The sequence below is a fragment of the Heloderma suspectum genome, chromosome 3 (genome assembly GCF_057233095.1).
Source record: "Heloderma suspectum isolate Gila_16-S chromosome 3, 16-S_ref, whole genome shotgun sequence".
In the NCBI taxonomy this organism is placed as follows: domain Eukaryota; kingdom Metazoa; phylum Chordata; class Lepidosauria; order Squamata; family Helodermatidae; genus Heloderma; species Heloderma suspectum.
Window position 1 is genome coordinate 47,091,351 of NC_139460.1, and position 21,951 is coordinate 47,113,301.

At 46.2% G+C, this 21,951-nt stretch overlaps 1 protein-coding gene across 50 annotated transcripts in view; it reads left to right on the forward strand.

Moving 5' to 3' along the window:
- The window catches only part of ZBTB20 (zinc finger and BTB domain containing 20), an 809,278-nt gene that overhangs the window by 166,648 nt on the left and 620,679 nt on the right, over positions 1 to 21,951 (forward strand). For 43 of the 50 annotated variants that reach the window (XR_014789034.1, XR_014789033.1, XM_084843086.1 and 40 more), the window contains one exon: positions 21,006 to 21,132. The exons of the other annotated variants lie outside the window; for them this stretch is intronic. The gene's annotated coding sequence lies outside the window, so the exon portion shown is untranslated. The remainder of the gene's footprint in view (positions 1 to 21,005; positions 21,133 to 21,951) is intronic. 50 annotated transcript variants of the gene reach the window in all.

Genomic DNA, 21,951 nt, shown 5'->3' on the forward strand with positions numbered 1-21,951 from the left:
CTGCCCTGGCTCTCTTCCATCTGATAAGGATTTTAAATGAGATAAGTTGCACCTGCAACAAAAATGTTGCAGTGTGGAGTGTTCCTGTTCAGTATCTTCCTCCAGGATACTCCATTCCATTGCCACCACCACCACATTCTGTCAGCTTTCTGTCGACTCAGAGTATGCTCAGTCCTCATTGGGCTGTTTTGGGTTTTTTTTCCTCCTAAAGATTTGTGGACTTCTGCAAACCTCGGGATTCCTACAGCCCTCTCATTCTTCCCTCATGTGTGGGTGGCTCCGTTTTGATTACACAAGCAACAGTACTGCACCTGAGCATCAGAAATACAGGGGAATGATAGTTGCCAAACATGGATTTAAATAATAAATCATGGTTTATTGAACCATAATCAGTAAATATGGCCTGGTGTTGGGCCATAGAGACAGATTGGGGATGCTACTGGTGTACTGCTCACACTGCTGCCCAGCATCCTCCCTGACTGAGCTGGCGGAGGCAGTCGCAAGTGTGGTGTTGGAGCAACCCAGGACAGTGGGTCTGGGTGACTTCAACTTCCATGCTGAGGCTGTCTCCAGACAGAGTTCCAGCTCAGGACTTCATGGCCTCCATGACAACCATGGGGCTGTCTCAGTATGTCATCAGCCCAACACATGAAGCAGGGCACACCCTTGATTTGGTTTTTGCTCCAACTTGTGAGATGGGTAGTCTGAAGACTGGGGGGCTCCAAGTAACCCCATTGTCATGGTCAGACCATTTCCTGGTGAGATTTGAACTTACGGCGTTACTCTCCCCCTACAGGGGTGGGGGACTTATTCGGATGGTCCACCCCAGGAGACTGATGGAATCCAATGGATATCTGAATGCCCTTGGGGATTTTCCAGTGGAGAGAGCTAGTGATCCAGCCGAGACCCTAGCCTCAGTGTGGAACAGTGAGATGCGGAGGGCCATCGACTTGATTGCACCTGAGTGCCCTCTCCAGCACTGTGGAGCCCGTTCTGCTCCCTGGTATACTGGGGAGCAGCAGTCAATGAAACAGGCTGGATGTCGGCTAGAGCGCAAATGGTGCAAGACTCAAAGTGAAGATGACTGAACACGCTCTAGAGTGTATAATCGTGTGTACTGTGTGGCACTGCGGGCAGCAAAGAAGGTTTATTTTGCTGCCTTCATTGTGTCCTCAAGTAGCCATCCAGTGGAGCTCTTCCAGGTGGTCCGGCGGTTGTTAACATCTTCCCCAGTAAATGGGGCCCTGTCCCTGTCGAGGACCCACTCTGACCTTTTTGCATTGCACTTTGAGGGCAAAATCTCTTGTCTCTGCAGTGACCTTGATGCTGTTGTTAGTGCAGTACCAGTTGAGGTGTCTGATGCCACCATCTGCCCAATTTTGTGGGATCAGTTCCAGTTGTTACGGCCTGATAATGTGGACAAGATGTTTGCAATAATGTGACCGACCGAATAATGTGCCCTCTTGATCCCTGTCCCTCCTGGCTAATTAAAGCTAGCTGAGGGGGTATGACTGGATGGGTCCAGGGAATAATAAATGCTTCCTTTCGGGAAGGGGTGGTCCCTTCTGTCCTTAAGGAGGCAGTAGTGCGGCCACTCCTGAAGAAGGCCACTCTGGACCCACTGGTATTAGACAACTACCGCCGAGTTGCAAATACCCCTTTTCTAGGGAAGGTGCTTGAGGGGGTCATGGTGGATCAACTGCAGGCACACTTGGAGGATACTGATTATCTAGACCCATTTCAATCTGGGTTTCAACCTGGTTGCAGGACTGAATCAGCCTTGGTCGCCCTGATGGTTGACCTTTATCGAGAGAGGGACAGGGGAGCACAACCTTGTTAATTCTGCTCGATCTGTCATCGGCTTTTGATACCATCGACCATGGTATCCTGCTGGATCGACTCCATGGGATGGGTATTGGAGCTACTGTGCTACAGTGGTTCCGGTCCTGCCTATGGGGCCGATTCCGGAGAGTAACATTGGGTGACTATGGCCTCTTGGCAATTGAGCTGTGGGGTGCCGCAGGGTACCATCTTGTCCCCAATGTTGTTTAACATCTATATGAAGCCACTGGGAGCAGTCATTAGGGGATTTGGAGCTAAATGCCGTCAGTATGCTGATGACATGCAGCTCTATCTCCCTGTGACATCTGAATCAAGAGAGGCAGTGCAAGTCCTGAGTCAGTGCCTAGACTCAGTAATGGGCTGGATGAGGGCCAATAAACTGAAGCTGAATCCTGGCAAGACGGAAGCCCTGTGGGTGAGTGGTTCCCGGGTCCAGGAGATAGGCTCATTGCCTGTTCTGGATGGGGTTGCACTCCCTCAGAAAGATCAGGTCCGTAGTCTGGGGGTACTCCTAAATCCATCACTGTCACTGGAAGCCCAAGTGGTTGCGGCGGCCTGGAGTGCCTTTTACCAGCTTTGGCTGGTTCGCCAGCTACAGCCTCTCCTGGACAGGAATAGCTTGACCACTGTGGTACAGGCATTAATAACCTCAAGACTGGATTACTGCAATGCGCTCTATGTGGGGCTGCCCTTGACGCTGGTCCCGAAGCTGGAGCTAGTGCAGAATGCAGCAGCTCGGCTGTTGTCTGAAGCTGCCCCTTTTTGGTGTGTAACTCCTTTGCTGAGGGAACTGCACTGGCTGCCTAATCACTACCGGGCCAGGTTTAAGGTATTAGTACTAGTGTACAAAGCCGTAAACAACTTGGGACCAGGATACCTGATAGAGCGCCTCCTCGGGATGTCAGAGAATTTCGCCATGAATCTCGGGGAGGCTGAATGCCAGCGCATTCGGCCCCCCGAAATTGGTGGCGAAATGGTCTGCCCGGGCCCCCCCCCCGGGACAGGACTTACCTTGTGCAAATGTCCCTGGCAGCAGCGGCGGCGGCGGCGGCTCCGGCGGCCAGTCTTCCGACCGGCTGCCGCCGCCACCATTTCCAAGTTAAAACGAAAAAACAAAAAACGTGATAGGCGACGTAAAGATTTACGTAGCCTATCATGGCTAGATTTTTAAAAAACACTGTGATAGGCTACGTAAATGTTTACGTAGCCTATCATGGCTGAGTGAAAAAAACACACAAAAAACCGCGCGTATGCAAATGGCGGCACCCATGGGCGCCACCATTTGCGTACGCATGGTTTTTTTCCCCCCACTCAGCCGTGATAGGCTATGTAAACATTTACGTAGCCTATCACGGCTGACTGCAGGGACGCAAACGGCGGCGGCTATGGCCGCCGCCATTTGTGTCCCGGCTGGCCAGGATTTGCAGCGGGAGGGACGGGGCACCTCCCCCTTGCCAGAATTTCAGGGGGGAAGGATGGGGCGCCTCCCCCCTGGCCAGAATTTTTTGGGGGAGGGACAGGACACCTCCCCCCCTGGCCAGAATTTCGGGGGGAGGGACGGAGCGCCTCCCCCCCACCGCGAATCAAGTTTCGGTTCAGGTAAGGGACTTTCGTACATCTCTAGCGCCTCCTTCCATACCCACCTGCCCGGTCACTAAGGTCATCAGAGAGCATGTTCCTGGTGGTTCCACATGGACTCATAGCCCGGTTGGAGTCCACCAGGAGAAGAGCCTTCAATGTGGTGGCCCCCTTCCTGTGGAATTCTCTGCCTTTAGAGGTCAGGCAGGCGCCAAGATTGTGTTCTTTCCGGCACCTCCTGAAGTCGTTATTTCAAGAGGCCTTCATTGCATGACCAACTATGGTTTGTTAAATTCCACCTTGTTGGGGTTTGTCTTTTTCTTTTTTAAAATGTTTTAACTTTTTTAACCTGTTGTTTTATTCTTTTATCATGTTGTTCACCGCTCCAAAAACTTCTGATGTGATTGTAAATGAATGAATGAATGAATGTTGGCCCAGTTTATGGATAGGGTACTGAGCCAATTCATACCCCAAGTCTCTATTCACTTTACTGCATGCAGTAGTCTGTTCTGTGATCTTTCAATTCTTGCCAGCAAGCTTCTTTTTCCCTTCTTTTTCAACTCTTGACCTGACACAGATAAATGAGAACAGAGATAGGAATGATTCCATAATTTTCTGCACAAATTTCTTGGCATTATTATAAGATATTGTAGTAGCATATTGCATTTTTTTATCCATGTACATCCAAGGTTTCTGTAGTATGTTGCATTTTTCATATCCCAGAAGATTGTTCTAAGGAAGACGGTAAGTATTATTAACTGTTAATGCTATTCGGAGGGAAGTATGTTAGGTATGCTACACCGGCCATTATTCTTTTACTATAACTTGTCTGCTTTCCTGCCTCTCCCACATACTCACCTTACATCAGTTACATTACCGTTGCAAATATATTAAATGACACATTCTTCCTCTTGCTTAAATAACTTACTTAGAGCACAGTCCTATGGAGATAGTTGTCAGCCTCTGAACTTGGAGGCTGCCGACTATCCAATGCAGGGTGGCTGGAGCACAGAGGTAATCTTCGCCTCCGTGCTCCAGCTGCCCTACATTTTTGGCTAGACAGGCGATTTCCACTGTCTAGCCAGAGAGTTTTGGAGTGGAAGGGAGGGGAGGCCGCGCAGCACAAAGGAAGATGTGTAACGCTGCTTCTGCAGTCTCCTCCCTTCCCCACCCCCAGGACCATCCCCTTTTCCCCATCTCCACGCTCCATTTCCGAGCGTGGAAACATAGTTGTTGCAGAGACAACCGTGCTGGCTACGAGGGGTGGGGAAGGGGGCAGGGAGTACAGTTTCTGGGAACCGAGGTCAGAGCCCTGGCTCTGACCTCAGTTCCCAGAAACCAAAAAGTCCTATGGCCCTCTAGACAGTGTCTAGTGGCCATAGGATTGCTCACTTAAATGACTTACTTCCAGGTAATTTATTTAGGTTTGGGGTATCCATCTTTTAGGTGAATATTACTTTTATTATGAATGCCAATTGTTTTGGCAGAGCCATAATCTTATTTGATGGGATATGTTCCTTAAATCTTTAAGTTCATTGTTTGGATTCAAAAATTCTAACTTGGACTGAGAGAGTTGTAACTCTCAGTGCATTTGCCTTGTGGGATTTTTACAAATCTATTGTCCTCATTCTTTAACACAGTGTAGCCTAACACAAGGATTGTGATTATTGTGAGATAGATAGATAATTCCTAGTCCTATTCTTGAATATTAAGTTAAAATTTGGTTTTATGGTAAATAATGCTAACTCTTTATGTAAACAAAAATGTATGAACTAAAACAAAACTGGGGCAATGTATCTTTTGAAGCAGTAAATCAGAATAAATATAGGAAACTGCCCTATACCAAGTCAGACCACTGGTCAATCAAGCCTGGTATGCCAGTATTCCTTGGTACTGGCTCTCCAGGGTTTCAGACAGAGTATTTCCCAGACGTACCCGAGATGCCAGAGCCTAAATATGGGACCTTTTGCATGCAGAGCATGTGCACAACCACTGAGCTGTAGCTCTAGGGATTGACTCATTGTGTGTACAGTCTAGAAGTTCCTGAGGAGGCAGACACTAGAGAGGGCTCAGACTGATTCTAATCTTACTTTTCTTCTCTAATTAATTCATATTTGAGTGAAGGGGAGAGAGTGGGAGAAATGGCCAGTCTGGAGCAAATCTGATATGAAGAACTGACCATCTTCTGCATCAGTCAAGCCTGATTTTAAATGTAACTCTGGGTAAGCAAGAAGAATTTTCTAGGGATGTACGAAAGTGACTTAACTTCTTGCGGATTCTGTTCATGGTGGAGGGGGAGGCGTTCCGTCCCTCCGCCCAGAATCCTTGATGGGGGGAGGTGATCTGTTCCTCCCCCCCAGAATCCTCGATGGCCGGCTGTGCTCCGCGGAGGCTCGGTGGAGCAGCCGGCCAGGCCCAGGCCAGGGCCGTCCGCAGCCGGATTTCCGGCTGCGGAGGGCTCTGGGTAAAAAACAAAAGCAAAATGCATATGCAAATGCCGGTGGCTATGGCTGTCGCCATTTGCGTTCCTTATTTTTCGCCGTCTTAGTCTACGTCAATATTTACGTAGACTAAGACGAAGAAAAGAAAGGGGAATGCAAATAGCGTACTGCGCGCTATTTGCGTTCCCCTTTTCTTCGTCTTAGTCTACGTAAATATTGACATAGACTAAGACGGTGAAAAATAAGGAACGCAAATGGCGGTGGCCATAGCTGCCGGCATTTGCATATGCGTGTGTTTTTTTTTTAAACCCAGACGTGATAGGCTACGTACGTCTTTACGTAGCCTATCATGTCTATAGGGAAAAAAAAGAAAAAAACACAGACTGCAAATGGCAGCGGCGGCAGCCGTCCGGAACATCCGCCCCAGGTAAGTCTCGTCCCTGGAGGGATCCGCGGGGGGTGGTAGGCCGTTCCACGATAGATTTGGGGGGACCGAATGCACTGGCATTCAGCCTCACCGAGATCTGTCACGGAGTTGTCTGACATCCCTAGAATTTTCCCATATGGCATTTCATGCACCTAATGAATTGTTTAAACATGGCCTTCAGCCACTTCATATGCAGTAGTAGCACACCTGTAAAGTGCTCATCTGAGCTATAGATCCCTGTAGAGCCAGCTTATCACATGCAAATGAGATGACCTAATTTAAACCAGATGTTATTATATTATTTATTTATTAAATTTATTAATCGCCCATCTGGCTGGTCACCCAGCCACTCTGGGCGATGTACAGCATATAATAAAACAGTTTAAAACAATAAAATTCTACAATAAAAACATTTTCTAAAATACCCTAACCCACCCCAAATGCCTGCCTGAACAACCACGTTTTTAATGCACGGCAGAAGCTCATTAAAGAGGGGGCATGGCGGAATTCCCTAGGGAGGGAGTTTCACAGAGTGGGGGCCACCACAGAAAAGGCCCTCTCCCTTCTCCCCTCCAGTCTAGCTGTCCTGGCTGATGGGACAGAGAGAAGGCCATCCGAGGCTGATCTTGTTAAGCGGCCTGTCTGGTGCTGCCGGAGGTGCTCCTTAAGATAGGCTGGGCCGGAACCATTTAGGGTTTTAAAGGTCAAAACCAGCACCTTGAATTTGGCCAGAAAACAACTGGTAACCAGTGCAACTCCTTCAGCACTGGAGTGATGTGATCTTGCCGGCGGCTGCCTTTAATCAGGCGAGCCGATGCGTTCTAGACCAGCTGCAGTTTCTGAACCGTCTTCAAGGGTAATCCCACGTAGAGCGCTTTACAGTAGTCTAAACGAGAGGAGACCAGGGCATGTAATACCGATGGGAGCAGATGGTCTGGAAGGAAGGGGTGCAGCCGCCATATTAGATGGAGTTGATACAGTGCTGTCCGGCTAGCAGCTGACACCTGAGCCTCCATGGACAGCTGGGAGTCCAAAATGACCCCCAGGCTGCGGACCTGGTCTTTCAAGGGTAGCCGTACCCCATTCAACACCAGGTCATCATCCCCCAGCCTCCTCTTGTCTCCCACCAAAAGTACCTCAGTCTTGTCAGGGTTCAGCTTCAGCTTATTCCTCCCCATCCAGCCACTCACCGTCTCCAGACATTTGGACAGGGATTCTACGGCCAACCTTGGTGAAGATTTGAACGAGAGGTAGAGCTGCGTGTCATCCGCATATTGATGACACCGCACCCCAAACCTCCTGATGATAGCCCCCAGCAGCATCACATAGATGTTAAATAGCATCGGGGAGAGGATAGACCCCTGTGGCACCCCACAAGTGAGTGGCCACGGGTCCGAAACCACCTCTCCCAGTGCTACCCTCTGGTACCTGCTGGAGAGGAAGGACCAGAACCACCACAATACAGTGTCTCCAATGCCCAACCCCTCCAGGTGGTCCAGGAGGATACCGTGGTCAACGGTATCAAAAGCTGCTGAGAGGCTGAGGAGAACAAGGAAGGAACATTCACCCCTATCCAGAGCCCTCCTCATATCATCCACCAAGGCGACCAAGGCCATTTCTGTCCCATGCCCAGGCCTGAAGCCCGACTGAAATGGGTCTAGATAATCAGTTTCTTCCAAGTGTGCCTTCAACTGCATCGCCACCACCGCTCAATCACCTTGCCCAAAAATGGCAGATTTGAGACTGGGCGAAAGTTGTTCAGAACTTGGGGATCCAAGGAGGACTTCTTGAAGAGCGGTCTTATCACTGCCTCCTTGAGGGCTGATGGCATCACTCCCTCCTCAAGGGAGGCGTTCACCACCACCCTGATCCCCTCACCCAGTCTCTCTCTGCAGCCCATATTGAGCCAAGATGGGCAAGGATCAAATAAGCAGGTGGCGGCCTTACAGATGAAAGCACCTTGTCCACTTCATCAGAAGGAAGAAGCTGGAACCGATCCCACAAAACCGGTTTGCCACAGGCTTCCTCTTGCTCACTAACTGTATCCACAGCGTGCAGAGTAACACTCCTAATCCGATCAATTTTATCTGCAAAGTGCCTTGCCAAGGCCTCACAGGAGGCCTTAGAATGCTCCAGTGGTTCCGGAGCCACAGGACCAACCATGCTCCGGACCACTTGGAACAGCCTCCTGGGACAGCACTCTGCAGACGCGATAGAGGCAGCATAACATTCCTTTTTTTCTGCCTTCACCGCCACATGATAGGCTGAAGATACAGCTCTAGCCTGTGTCCGATCGTCCTCAGAGCGAGACTTCTGCCACCGGTGCTCTAGCCGTCTCACCACCTGTTTCAGAGCTCGTAACTGCGGATTGAACCATGGTGCAGTCTGAGCCCTGTTCAGGGGGAGAGGGCGTTTCAGAGCCACCCGATCTAATGCCCCAGTGATTGCAGAATTCCACCTACCCACCAGGGTCTCGACTGAGTGGCCATTGGCGTGCCCCAGAGAATCACCAAGTGCGTTCAGGAATCCATTCGGATCCATAAGACGCATAGGGCACACCATTTTAATGGGTCTTCCACCCTGCGGAGGGGTTGTGGAACCGAGAAGTCCAACGTCACCAAATAGTGATCTGACCATGACAAGGGGGTGGTGGATATACCCCCGACTTCCAGATCACTCCCCGCTTCTCCAGAAACAAACACAAGGTCTAGTGCATGACCGGCTACATGGGTGGGCCCAGTTAGAATATGGTGCAGCTCCCAGGAAGCCATGGTCTTCATGAAGTCCTGAGGTGCTCCTGTGAGGATGGCCTCTGAATGTACATTGAAGTCCCCCAATGTACTTATTACAATAAGTTAGGGGACTGTACACACACATCAGAGACCACCTCAAGTACCTCGGCCAGGGAGTCCGTCGTGCAGTGGGGTGGACGGTACACGAGCAGAATTCCCAGACTGCCCTTCGGGCCCAATCTCCAATACATGCACTCAGCAACCTTGGTCTCCCGGAGAGGGGGTCTGGTGAAGATCAAGGACTCTCGGTAGATAACAGCCACTCCCCCTCCCCGATCCCCAGCCCTCTGCTGCTGTGCATACGAAAACCCGGCTGGACACATGGCTGCAAGAGTTGGAGCAGCGGCCTCGGCCAGCCAGGTCTCCGTAATACATGCCAGGTCTGCACCCTCATCCAGGATCATGTCATAGATGAAGGAGGTTTTCTGGGTAACAGACGCGGCGTTGCAGAGCAGCAAACGAAGGTGAGAAGATGGAGTCACGCCTCCCCCAGCCATCCTTTGGCTCTGGACAGGCCTGGAGCAGGGGACAGATACTACACATCTCTCCTTTGTTCCCCATACCTGGCATGGCCTGCCCCTATCACTCCGCCAGCACCTGCCACCCAGCCTTAGTATGGCCCCCTGGCCCCCAACCCTCCCCTCCCCCCACTGCCTCCATCAGGTGGACACATGCCCCCTCGCTCCCACCTATCAGGCAGGAATACCCACCCCTAAAAACACAACAGAATCCCCCAGAAATTAAAACAAAGACACAAACAACAACAACTAAAAAATCTCCTTAAAAATAATGCCAGGCAGGAGTCCACAGTAGTGATAGTGGCGGCAGTGGTGCGGTGGCGGCAGCAGCAGCAGGCCCAGCAGCAGCAGGCACACCTCTTCCTCAGTGGTGGCAACTTCTCCTGCAGGCCCTGGCTCTTCCAGGCCACCTCAGCCAGCCAGCTTATGTAGCCCCTCCAGGAAGGGGCAGGTGGAAGCAGCCCAGCTGGCTCCGTACCTGGGGGCCTGGTCCTGCAGGGACTGGCGGTCTGCCAGGCAGAAGTCCGCAGGGAAAGCCTGGTGTTGGTGGCGGCAGGAGCAGGCCCAGCAGCAGCAGGCACGCCTCTTCCCCGGTGGTGGCAGCTTCTCCTGCAGGCATGCATAGCACTATATGGCTAAGTTTTTGCCCCTAGCATCATGTTCAAATTCGCTTTCAGTTAACTGAGTTAGACTTGCATATGGCTGTTCTGACATTACACAGACTCATTTCTTGGCGTTTTTCCAGCTCCCTACTCACATGTCTTGTGGCTTCAACACACAAGTAATAATAATTATAGGTAGCGTAGTGTATCTCAGTAATTTAGGCTGACATTAAGAGCAATGCAACTTGTGTACATCCGACATTCCGGATACTCTGACTTATAAATGGAGAGATCCCTCCTTTTTCTTTTGAAGTTTTAAAGCAGAACTAACTGCTAGTGACCCAGTGTTCGCTTAACTAACCCCTGTACTCAATCATATCTTCCACCCACTGTCTGTCTAACCTGGTTTAAAAGTTTTACATATGTACTTTTAAAAAATTGATTAGTTGAGAGCTGCCCGTTCTTCTGTGCTGTATAATAAAGATTTAGAAAAAAAACTGCATGCTGAATTCTGTATAGTGTAATTAAAACTGACCCAGATTTGGACCTGAGAACACCAGGACTTAGCCAAACTTGCCATGAGCTGAGTTCTGATGGCAGATGGGAACTAATGAGGACACACTATACTCCAGAATTTCCCAGCTGCTTGGCTCCTTTTTTGTACAAACAAGGTTTGGAGTGAAGTCCTGATCCCAAGAGTATGTTCAGCAAATGTGCTGCACCCAGCGTTTTGGGAAGCGAGGCAACACTGACAGCCTATTTCAAAGTATTTTTAAGGCCTGAGTTCCAAAGGGCTTTTTCAATATAATCGAACCTTAATGCAGACATGTTACATGCTAGCTTCCCCCTTTTCCACCAAGGTTGGAAAAGATTACCTGCTGCAAGCTCTGCTTTGATTTCATGCTTCTCTTCCCCTTGTCACAGGACAGAGACATACTTGATTGAATAGGGCACACTGTCAGGATGTGTGTGGATTCCTTTAACCTATAGGTTTCTTCATCTGATTCAGTGTCCTGGGACTCTTCAGGCAGATGTAATTGAATCGGGCTGAAGCAGCTGTAGCTGGCGTGTGGTCTCTCGGATTGCTAGCACCTGCTTATTTTTTTTGTAACTTGCTAGAGCAAAAGTTGTGCCAAAACCAGCATTGGTCTTGGAGCGGATAAAGCACTCCACATCTTATATCCCATTCCCCATCCAACCAAGCCGTGTAATTACTGGTGCCTGAATTAATAATTCTAGTAGTGAGCAGGGATAGGTTTATACTGCATCTTGTCCAAGGCTCCCTTTCACAAGTACTCTGCCAATGCTATCTCTCCATATGCAATAAGTGACAGGCTTAATGCTGATCAGGTGCTCTGGATTGCTCTGCCCTCCTTAGAAAATTGGGCAACCCAGGCTGTTCTATATCCAGTTTGAATTACAGGCACCAAATTATATTTGCTGCTTGAACAATCTTGCTGGCTCTGTCAGGTGGGTCTTAATGTCTAGCAAATGGATATCTGCTGTTGAGGTGTTCAGTGCCATATTCCTGTTTTTCTGTTAAGGAGGCTATAGCATTTACTCTACTGTATTCCCATGGTGAAGCTTATGCCACAATAGATCTGTCATTCAGCCTCACCCGCTTCCCAAATCTAGAATACTGGTCTAGTTTACAGGGTTCTTGTAAAGATTACAGCAAGATAGCTTACGTGAATGCTATATAACTGATGATGTTGATTATTATTAGTCATATGTCAAGTTATTTGTCACAAAGCAGTTGATCTTTATTTACAGCCATTTTGCCTTAGTAATCACCGTAGTAACTATCATTTAAATTTTACCTCTCTGGGACCAATGGTCAAATATCTGTATTGGGACAGGTACTTTTTAGCATAAGTGATCTGGAGTTAAGAGTGAGGGGTAAAGTGGCCAAGTTTGCTGATGGCACCGAATTATTTAGGGGTGCAATCCTATGTTTAGTCAGAAAAAAGTCCTGCAACTCCCAGCATTGGGATGCTGGGAGTTGTAGGACTTTTTTTCCATCTAAACATGCATAGGATTGTGTCCTACATTGCTTAAAACAAAAAGGGAGGGCAAAGAGCTCCAAAAAGATCTCTACAACTTGGGGGAATGGGCACTAAAATGGGATATGTGGTTTAGTGTAAGTAAGTAAAGTGATGCACACTGGGCAAAAAAAAAAAAAAAATCACATATATGCTGATAGGGTCTGAGTTGGTGGTGGTTGACTAGGGATGGGGGGTTTGTACAGGATAGTTTGTTGAAAACGTCAGTCCGTCTGTGGCTGCTGTGAAAAAGGCAAATTCCAATGTTGGGGGTCATTAAGAAAGGAATCAAAAATAAAACTACCAATATCATAATGCCTTTAAACAAATCAATGGTGTGACCACCCTTGGAATAATGTATACAATTTTGGCCACCACACCACAAAAAAGATATTGTAGAGCTGGAAAAGATGCAGAAAAGGGCAACCAAAATAATCAAGGGGCCAAGCAACTCCTCTGTTAGGAAAGTTTGCAAAGTTTGGGACTTAGAGATGGGTGAACGAGCAATGTTCAAGATTGCTAGGATTCTCTGAATGTTGTCTTGCTGCTCATCAAGTGCCTGATTCCTGTTTATGTTTTCAGTGGCTGCTCACTCTGTGCAAACAGGAAAGTGTGCAAATTGAGCAGCAATTGAACCTGTAATTTGCTCCAATTTCCACAAATTTGCACAAATTTCCAATTCATGCAGATTTCCTCCATAGATAAATGCAGGGCTTTCAGTCGGCATGGGAAACTTGTGCAAATTAGGAAACATGCACAAAATCAAACTGGGGGAAGTTGCACAAATCGAAGGCAAGCACATCTGGCTATTTGTGAATATTTTGGGCAGATATATGCCTCCATTCGCAATTGTGTTTGGGGATTCATGTTTTCAGGGCGTATTTGCATGTTTTGCAAGCAAAAACAAAATTCTCATACATCTCTGTTGGAACTGTTTAGCTTACAAAAAGGGTGAGTATGTTTTTCTCCCACTCTTACAATACTAGAACCTGGGCTCACCTAATGAAGCTAAATGGTGGAAGATTCAAGACAGATAAAAGGAAGTACTTTTCACACAATGCATAGTTAAACAACCACAAGATGTAGTGATGGCCAGTGACTTCAATGGCTTTAAAGGGGAATTAGACAAATTCATGGAGGATAAGGCTATGGCTACTAGTCATGATGGCTATATATTACTTCCTACGCCTCTGTGTATCAGTTGCTGGGGAACACAAGTGAGAGGGTGCTATTGGCCATGGTAGAAACAGAATGCTGTACTAGATAAGCCTTTGATTTAATCTAGCAGGGCTCTTATGATCTTAATTTTTTTTGACAATAATAATAATGTGATGATGATGACGATTATGATAATATATGCTTTTGGAGCTGAAATTTCACTTTAGTGTAAAAGGTTCAAGTTCGAATGTGGATCATTTGATGAGTTGGCTTTCCTGCTTCAGATATGGGTCCTGTCCACAGATTCTGCTTTCAGTTACTTTTTCTCTTCTTTCACATAGTCCACAGAAAACACACTTGTTTATTTATTTACATTTCTAACCCTGCCAGTTCCTTAAAACAAGAATCCCAAATGAAATGTGCTAAAACACATAAAGCATACAACTAAAATACATATCTAGCAGGTAACAACTAGCCGCTATTTTAATGAATAGTCAGGCTTGCACTTTGCCAGTCTTCTGGTGAAGGAATTAAGAAGCTTAGGAACAGCCACAGTGTTGTCTTCTATGAGATCCTTCGCCATTCACATGTGGTATAAAACAGCAGCCTCGGTCTGTAAGGTATATTGACCATTCAAAAATATTAACGTGAAAATTCCTTAAAATTTGGAGGCCTTTATAGATTGAAAAAGTGTTGCATAAATCTAAAAATAAATAAATATAAACAGTGGGTTGGATCCAGAGTCAGTCATGCTTAGAGTAGACCAATTGAAATCATTGTACTTAGGGTAGTCATGACTATGCTTATATTCGGGATGGGGGAGGATTTCGTTCAGTTTACATTTTGATATGAATTTACCAAGTTTAACTTCCCAAATCAAAGTACGAACTGGAATGCAGTTAACCTTTGTTATTCATACTTCACAGGATTTTGTGGTGCAGTTTTCAGACCGAACACAAACTGTTTTTAAAAAAAATTATATTAGGGGAGGGGGGAGAAACCAAAATAACAATATGTGAGGGGAAATTGTTTGCTGTCTGTACCTCTATCGATCCATTGCAGATGTGTGTACAAAAATTCATATATTAGGAGAAATGCATAAGGAAATGCAAATACATTTCCATGTAGACTTAAAAAAAAAAAAGTTGCAAACTGATGCAGAAATGAAATGGAATGATGAAGGTTGGGAGAATGAGAAACTGAGAGAAACCAAAACTGAAAGATCTATTTATCCCTAGTCTGGATCCATCCACTGCTATTAATGGTACTTGAAAGGCAACAAGAGGACAGTGGTATAATTCGGTATAATTTATTTATTTATTTAAAATATTTCTTGGCTGCCTTTCAGGGCAGATGCCTTCCCTAGGTGGCTTACAACAATAAAATGCATAAAAACAATTAAAATATTAAAAGTGATAAAAATATAATGATAAAAACGATGTTGTTGTTGTTGTTCAGTCGTTAAGTCGTGTCCGACTCTTCGTGACCCCATGGACCATAGCACGCCAGGCCTTCCTGTCCTCTGTTCTCTCCCGGAGTGTGCTCAAGTTCATATTCATTGCATCGGTGATGCTAGCCATCTCATCCTCTGCCTTCCCCTTCTCCCTTTTGCCTTCAGTCTTTCTCAGCATCAGGGTCTTTTCCAGGGAGTTTTCTCTTCGCATTAGGTGGCCAAAATATTTGAGCTTCAGCTTCAGTATCTGTCCTTCCAATGAGCACTCAGGGTTGATTTCCTTTAGGATGGACTGATTTAACCTCCTTGCAGTCCAAGGGACTCGTAAGAGTCTTCTCCAGCACCACAGTTCAAACACATCAATTCTTCGGCGCTCAGCCTTCCTTATAGTCCAGCTCTCACAGCCATACATTACTACTGGGAAAACCATAGCTTTGATTAGATGGACCTTTGTTGGCAAGGTGATGTCTCTGCTTCTTACTGTGCTGTCTAGGTTGGCCATAGCTTTCCTCCCAAGGAGCAAGCGTCTTTTAATTTCATGGCTACAGTCACCGTCTGTGGTGATCTTGGAGCCCAAGAAAATAAAATCTGTCACTCACTGCTTCCATTTCTTCCTCTTCTATATGCCAGGACGTGATGGGGCCAGATGCCATGATCTTCGTTTTTGTAATGTTGAGTTTCAAACCAGCTTTTGCACTCTCCACTTTCACCCTCAACAAGAGGCTCTTTAGATCCTCTTCGCTTTCTGCCATGAGGGTGGTATCGTCTGCGTATCTGACGTTGTTGATAATTCTCCCAGCAATCTTAATTCCGACCTGTGATTCATCCAACCTGGCGTTTCTCATGATGTACTCTGCATATAAGTTAAATAAGCAGGGCGACAATATACAGCCTTGTCGTACTCCTTTCCCAATTTTGAACCACTCGGTTGTTCCATGTCCGGTTCTTACTGTTGCTTCTTGTCCCTCGTACAGGTTTCTCAGGAGACGGGTAAGGTGGTCTGGTACTCCCATCTCTTTCAGAATTTGCCAGAGTTTATTGTGATCCACACCATCAAAGGCTTTAGTGTAGTCAATGAAGCAGAAATAGATGTTTTTCTGGAATTCTCTTGCTTTCTCCATGATCCAGCGAATGTTGGCGATTTGATGTCTCGTTCCTCTGCCTCTTCGAAACCCCGCTTGTACTTCCGGTAGTTCTCGGTTCATATGTTGCTGAAGCCTAGCTTGTAGGATTTTGAGCATCACCTTGCTGGCATGTGAAGTGAGCGTAATTGTATGGTAGTTTGAACACTCTTTGGCATTGCCCATCTTTGGAATTGGAATGTAAACTGACCTTTTCCAGCCTTGTGGCCATTGTTGAGTGTTCCAAATTTGTTGGCATATTGAGTGCAGCACTTTAACAGTATCACCTTTTAGGATCTTAAATAGCTCAGCTGGAATACTGTCATCTCCGCTAGCTTTGTTGTTAGAAATGCTTCCTAAGGCCCACTTGACTTCACTCTCGAGGATGTCCGGCTCAAGTTCAGTGACTGCACTATCATGCAATTTTGCAAGAAGCAGCTCATGATCTGAGCCACAGTCAGCTCCTGGTCTTGTTTTTACTGACTGTATAGAGCTTCTCCATCTTTGGCTGCAAAGGACATAATCAAACTGATTTCGATATTGGCCATCTGGTTATGTCCATGTGTAGAGTCGCCTCTTGTGCTGTTGGAAAAGAGTGTTTGCTATGATCAGCGTGTTCTCTTGGCACAACTCTATTAGCCTTTGTCCTGCTTCATTTTGTACACCAAGGCCATGCTTGCCTGTTATCCCGGTGATTTCTTGACTCCCTACTTGAGCATTCCAATCCCCTATGATGAAGAGGACATCTTTTTTTGGTGTTAGTTCTAGAAGGTATTGTAGGTCTTCATAGAACCGATCAACCTCAGCTTCTTTGTCCTCAGTGGTTGGGGCATAGACTTGAATTACTGTGTGGTTTGCCTTGGATTCATACTGAGATCATTCTATCGTTTTTGAGATTTTACCCCAGTACTGCTTTTCCCACCCTTTTGTTGACTATGAGTGCTACTCCATTTCTTCTAAGGGATTCTTGCCCACAGTAGTAGATATGATGGTCACCTGAATTAAATTCGCCCATGCTTGTCCAGTTTAGTTCGCTGATTCCCAAGATGTCGATGTTCAGTGTTGCCATCTTATGTTTGACCACCTCCAGCTTACCTTGATTCATTGATCTGACATTCCAGGTTCCTAAACAATATTGTTCTTTACAGCATCGGACTTTCTTTTCACCACCAGACACATCCACAGCTGAGTGTCCTTTCGGCTTTGGCTCAGTCGCTTCACTCTTTCTGGCGCTACTTGGAAATTCCCTCTGCTCTTCCCCAGTAGTATATTGGACACCTTCCGACCTGAGGGGCTCATCTTCCGGTGTCATCTCTTTTAGCCTTGTGATACGTTCCATGGGGTTTTCTTGGCAAGAATCCTGGAGTGGGTTGCCATTTCCTTCTCCAGTGGACCACATTTTGTCTGAACTCGCCGCCATGATCTGTCCATCTTGGGTGGCCCTGCACGGCATAGCTTATGGCTTCACTGAGTTACGCAAGCCCCTTCACCACAACAAGGCAGTCATCCATGAAGGGTGATAAAAACAATAAAAGCCAACAGTAAAACCAATAATAATGTTAACAGCAGCAACAATAGCAGTCATATCAATAGAAGGCCAAGGCAAGTAATATGTTTTCAAGGCCGTCTGCAATGGCGGAGCATGGCGGACCTCTGATGGCAGCTTGTTCCAAAGGTGTGGGGCCACTGCAAAGAAGGCCGTCTCACATGTGGTCACCCACCTGACTGCTCTCACGGGTGGGCAATTTAGAAGGGCCTGTCTTTCTGATCTCAAAGTATGAGCGGGCTGATATAGGTGTAGGCGGTCCTTCAAGTAACTTGGTCCCAAACCGTTTATGGCTTTAAAAGTCAAAACCAGCACTTTGAATTGCGCTCAGAAACGCACTGGTAACCAGTGTAGCTGGCACAGTATAGGCGTTATATGATTGAATCGAATCGCCCCCACCAGTACTCGGGCGGCTGCATTCTGCACAAGCTGGAGTTTCTGAACCATCCCAGGGGTTCATCTTTTTCAAGAGAAGGGCATTTGCTTTCTTCCCTTTCTTAACAAATATTGAATGTGTGGAAGGTGGCGCATATAGACCTACTATAGTTGGAGGTGGTTGGTTGATAGCTTCTAAATCAGGTTTTGTAACTGCAATAAGAAACTGAACTGCAGAGTTGTAGTAAATAATTTTATCTAGCGAAACCTACTGTGACATCATATACAGGTTGTGCCTTTTCAGTGCAGATTCACTGGCATAGAGGCAAGGCTTGAACTCATTATATATGTCAAATGCTTATTCATTCAGAGAATGCTCCAAAAGTGTCTTAAACAGGGAAGTTAATTTGGAAGTTTGCATTGAGTATCAACTGGTTTGTCGCTACATGAGCAAGCCTGAGGTTCACACAAGTCTTCCTCCTCTTCTGTATGGCCTCTTCTGCAACAAACCAAAGTTTGCTGATGCATCTGAATTGGCAAACTGTGGTTTGCCCTTGCCCGCCAAATTAAAATGGCAAGCCATGGTTTGATTGTGATTTGCAATTCTGATTTGGAGGACAAGTGGAAATCATGGTTTGCCAGCTTGGATGCAACAGCAAACTGCCACAGAAATGTGGGTAACAGAGTGCATGACAGGCAGAGGAATGGGAAGAGTGAGCCCAAGGCTTGCTCATGTAATGCTAAACCATGGTTTGGCTTTCCATGTGAACCGAGACAGATTCTGTGTATGTGCTTGTGGTTTTGCCATATCTGATACGTTAAAAAGGGGCTTTATTTTTTAGGCTTGTCAGTCCATCACTGACTTCACAGACACCAAACTAATCCATTTAAGAATACATACAATACAAAATGCACCGTTATATATTCACCCTTGAATGTCGACCAAATAGAGAAGCCATGGTTCATTGTACTGATAAAAAATATGGAATGAAGAAAACTAAGGGAGCAATCCTATGCCTGTTTAGACAGAAAAGAGTCCTATGACTCCCAGCATTCCCTGGCCTCTATGGTTGGCTGGGGAATGCTGGGAGTTGTAGGACTTTTTCTGTCTAAACAGGAGTAGGATTGTGCTTTAGCAGCCTAAACGTAGACAACTAAACAGGCATAGGATTGCAGTCTTAAATGTTTAAGTTTTAGGCTGTCTTAGTACAGAGAACAACACTAACCTATCATGTACTTGGCCAGTCTTGTTGATTCCCAGAAGGACTAGCCCTGCTAGACAATCTAGCTTATTAGGATTAGGATGATGCTTCCAGGATTCCAGCTTGGCCTGATAACCAAACAGATGGGATAGGAGGATTTTAAATGACTAGGAGTCTTCACAAATTATATGAAAATGTGGAATATTCTCTGGCTGTGCTTAATCAGAAAATTTGTTATATTGGGTTCTTCTCCCAGGGAACTCATTTAGCCTAATGGCACATTGAAAGGCAGTGGGTAGCTGAATAATCAGGACAGTGATGGCAATGCTTTAGTTTTGGCTAGTGTCACTGGGTTAAGTGATGTATAGCCCGTTGTTTAACGAGTGAAAAAGTCTAGTATTTTCAATGCAACTGTTGTGAATATTTCGTTAGATTGGTTTAGGAAGTTGAAGACCTTGCTCCATCTCTGTTGGGTTTTTATATACACATGCAGAACTTTTTGTTGGATTCTTCTAAATATGCTGGTTGCACACTACCTTATTTTATTCAGAGTTATGGATGATACCTATCAATTGTAGTTAATTTCACCTGAGCTTTGATACCTTGCTGTTTATGTGACAATAGAGCAAAGAGGTTACTGCCTCCTGTTTTATATTGCCTGTTGTTTGGTGCCAGGTCTAGCAACAGCCTTAAGCTGTGATAGGGCCAGGCAATCTGCAGTGTGGGGGAGGCACTCCGTCCCCCTCCCTGGAATCTTCCCTGGCCGGCTCTGCTCTGCGGTGACGCCATGGAGCTGCCAGCCAGGGCTGCCCACAGCTGGACATCCGGCCGCTGGGCTGCACAGGGACGCAAATGGCGGCCGCTGTAGCCACCGCCATTTGCGTCCGTGTCTTTAGCCGTGATAGTCTATGTATATATTTACATAGCCTATCACGGCAAAAGACAGGGGCGCAAATGGCAGCCACTACGCCACTACGTAAATATATATGTAGCCTATCACGGCTAAAGACACGGAAGCAAATGGCGGTGGCTATGGCGGCCACCATTTGCGTTCCTTCCTATTGCTGTGATAGGCTACATATATATATATACGTAGCCTATCATGGCTAAAGACACGGACGCAAATGGCGGCAGCTACGGCGGCCGCCATTTGCGTTCCTTCCTATTGCCGTGATAGGCTACGTATACATTTACGTAGCCTATCACGGCCTCCGCAGGGATGCAAATGGCGTCCCTGCGTTAGCTGTGATAGGCTATGTAAATACTTACGTAGCCTATCACGGCCATTTGAAATACACGAATGGCGGCCGCAGACACGGCCGCCATTCGAGGAGCACCGGAATGGCCGACAAAGGTAGGCTCCGTTCCAGGCCCATTTCGCGGGGTGGTGGGGTGGGTGGCTTCGTTCCACCATGGATTCTGGGAGACCGAATGCGCTGGCATTCGGCTTCCCTGGAATCTGTGGCAGAATTCTCCAACATCCCTAAGCTATGAATCTAGTTCTTACAGAGGTGTTTGACTTTGTCCAGAACAGGCATATACTCAGCTACCCCGCTTCTCCCCCCCCTACACACACTATCATCAATTACATCTTTTTCCCAAGTTACTGAAATAACTGTGGAAATTAGGTATGCTAATTACACATCTTGACAACTGAACTTGTCTAAAATTCTGTTGCATCTCCTATTGTTCTGAATGCTACCTAATTGCTCCAGTGGTGGCAATGTTTCTGCTAGGAAGCTTGGGAGGAATTATTGAGGAATTGCTGGTCTTAAAACAGTAGAAAGTGGTGAAAGTGGAAACACGGTACATACCCAAGTTTATGCCTTCTCTCTCTCTCTCTCCCTCTCCCTCTGTCTTTAATGAAAAGTTTTATTCATGTGCAGCTCTTTCTTTCTTATCTTCTAGGGAACTAGAGAGCTTAACACCTCTGCTGCTTCCCGCTTCTGCTGTGACAACAATTCCTCCTTGTATTTACAAGTAGAGCTTGACCCTGCACTCCATCCCATCCTGTTGAATCCCATGTTGCTACATGGTAAGCTTGTATTTGCTGTATGTATTGCTGTAAGGTAAGGTCCTCATAGGTTTAGTATACCTCTGACAATAACATTGAGCAGTGTAGTCAATATACTTCATGCCCATCCAAAATTGCTCAACCATTTCCCATTTCTCATGGTTAGGGAAAGGGTGGGCATACCGAATTAGCATTGAAGTTGATCTTCTGCATAAATTTTTTATACAAATAAAATATGAACTAAAATATCTGACAGAATTAAATCCATCAGATCTAATAAAAGAAATAGAGGAAAGCAAAGAAAGCTTGGACCTTAAATCCCATTAACCAGGCCAGAGAGAAAATGTGTTAAAAGGAAGCTGCACTATCTTTTCTCATTGTCTGTTGGAATAATCTTTTTCACCCTTTAAGTGGAGTGTTTAAAAATGCTGGTATTTCTGAAACAAAAAGAATACACAGCCACTGAGCTAGCTGGTTTTTATACCTTCCCTTTCTGAGTATTGTCCTTCAGTACAATACGAAGCCATTTCTTTGTTCTCAGAAGCAAGCAGTTAAATTGTATGTAAATGTATGCAAATTAGATGCTGTCTAATAAAGAGAGTCATTAGATGGAAAAAATATTTAGTTTGGCAAAAGAAGAGAAAAGAGGGGAAAAGAAAGCAGGTGTATTTTGGAAGAGATAAATGTACGATTGCTAAAAGCCCACTAACTTTGGATGAGGATTTCTAAAAAAGGCTATTTAAATTTCTTGTAGGAGGTTTATTCCTTTGTTCTTCCATTGTTTCTTTCGCTCTGTGTGTGTGTGTGTGTGTGTGTGCGCGTGTGTGTGTGAAATCATAC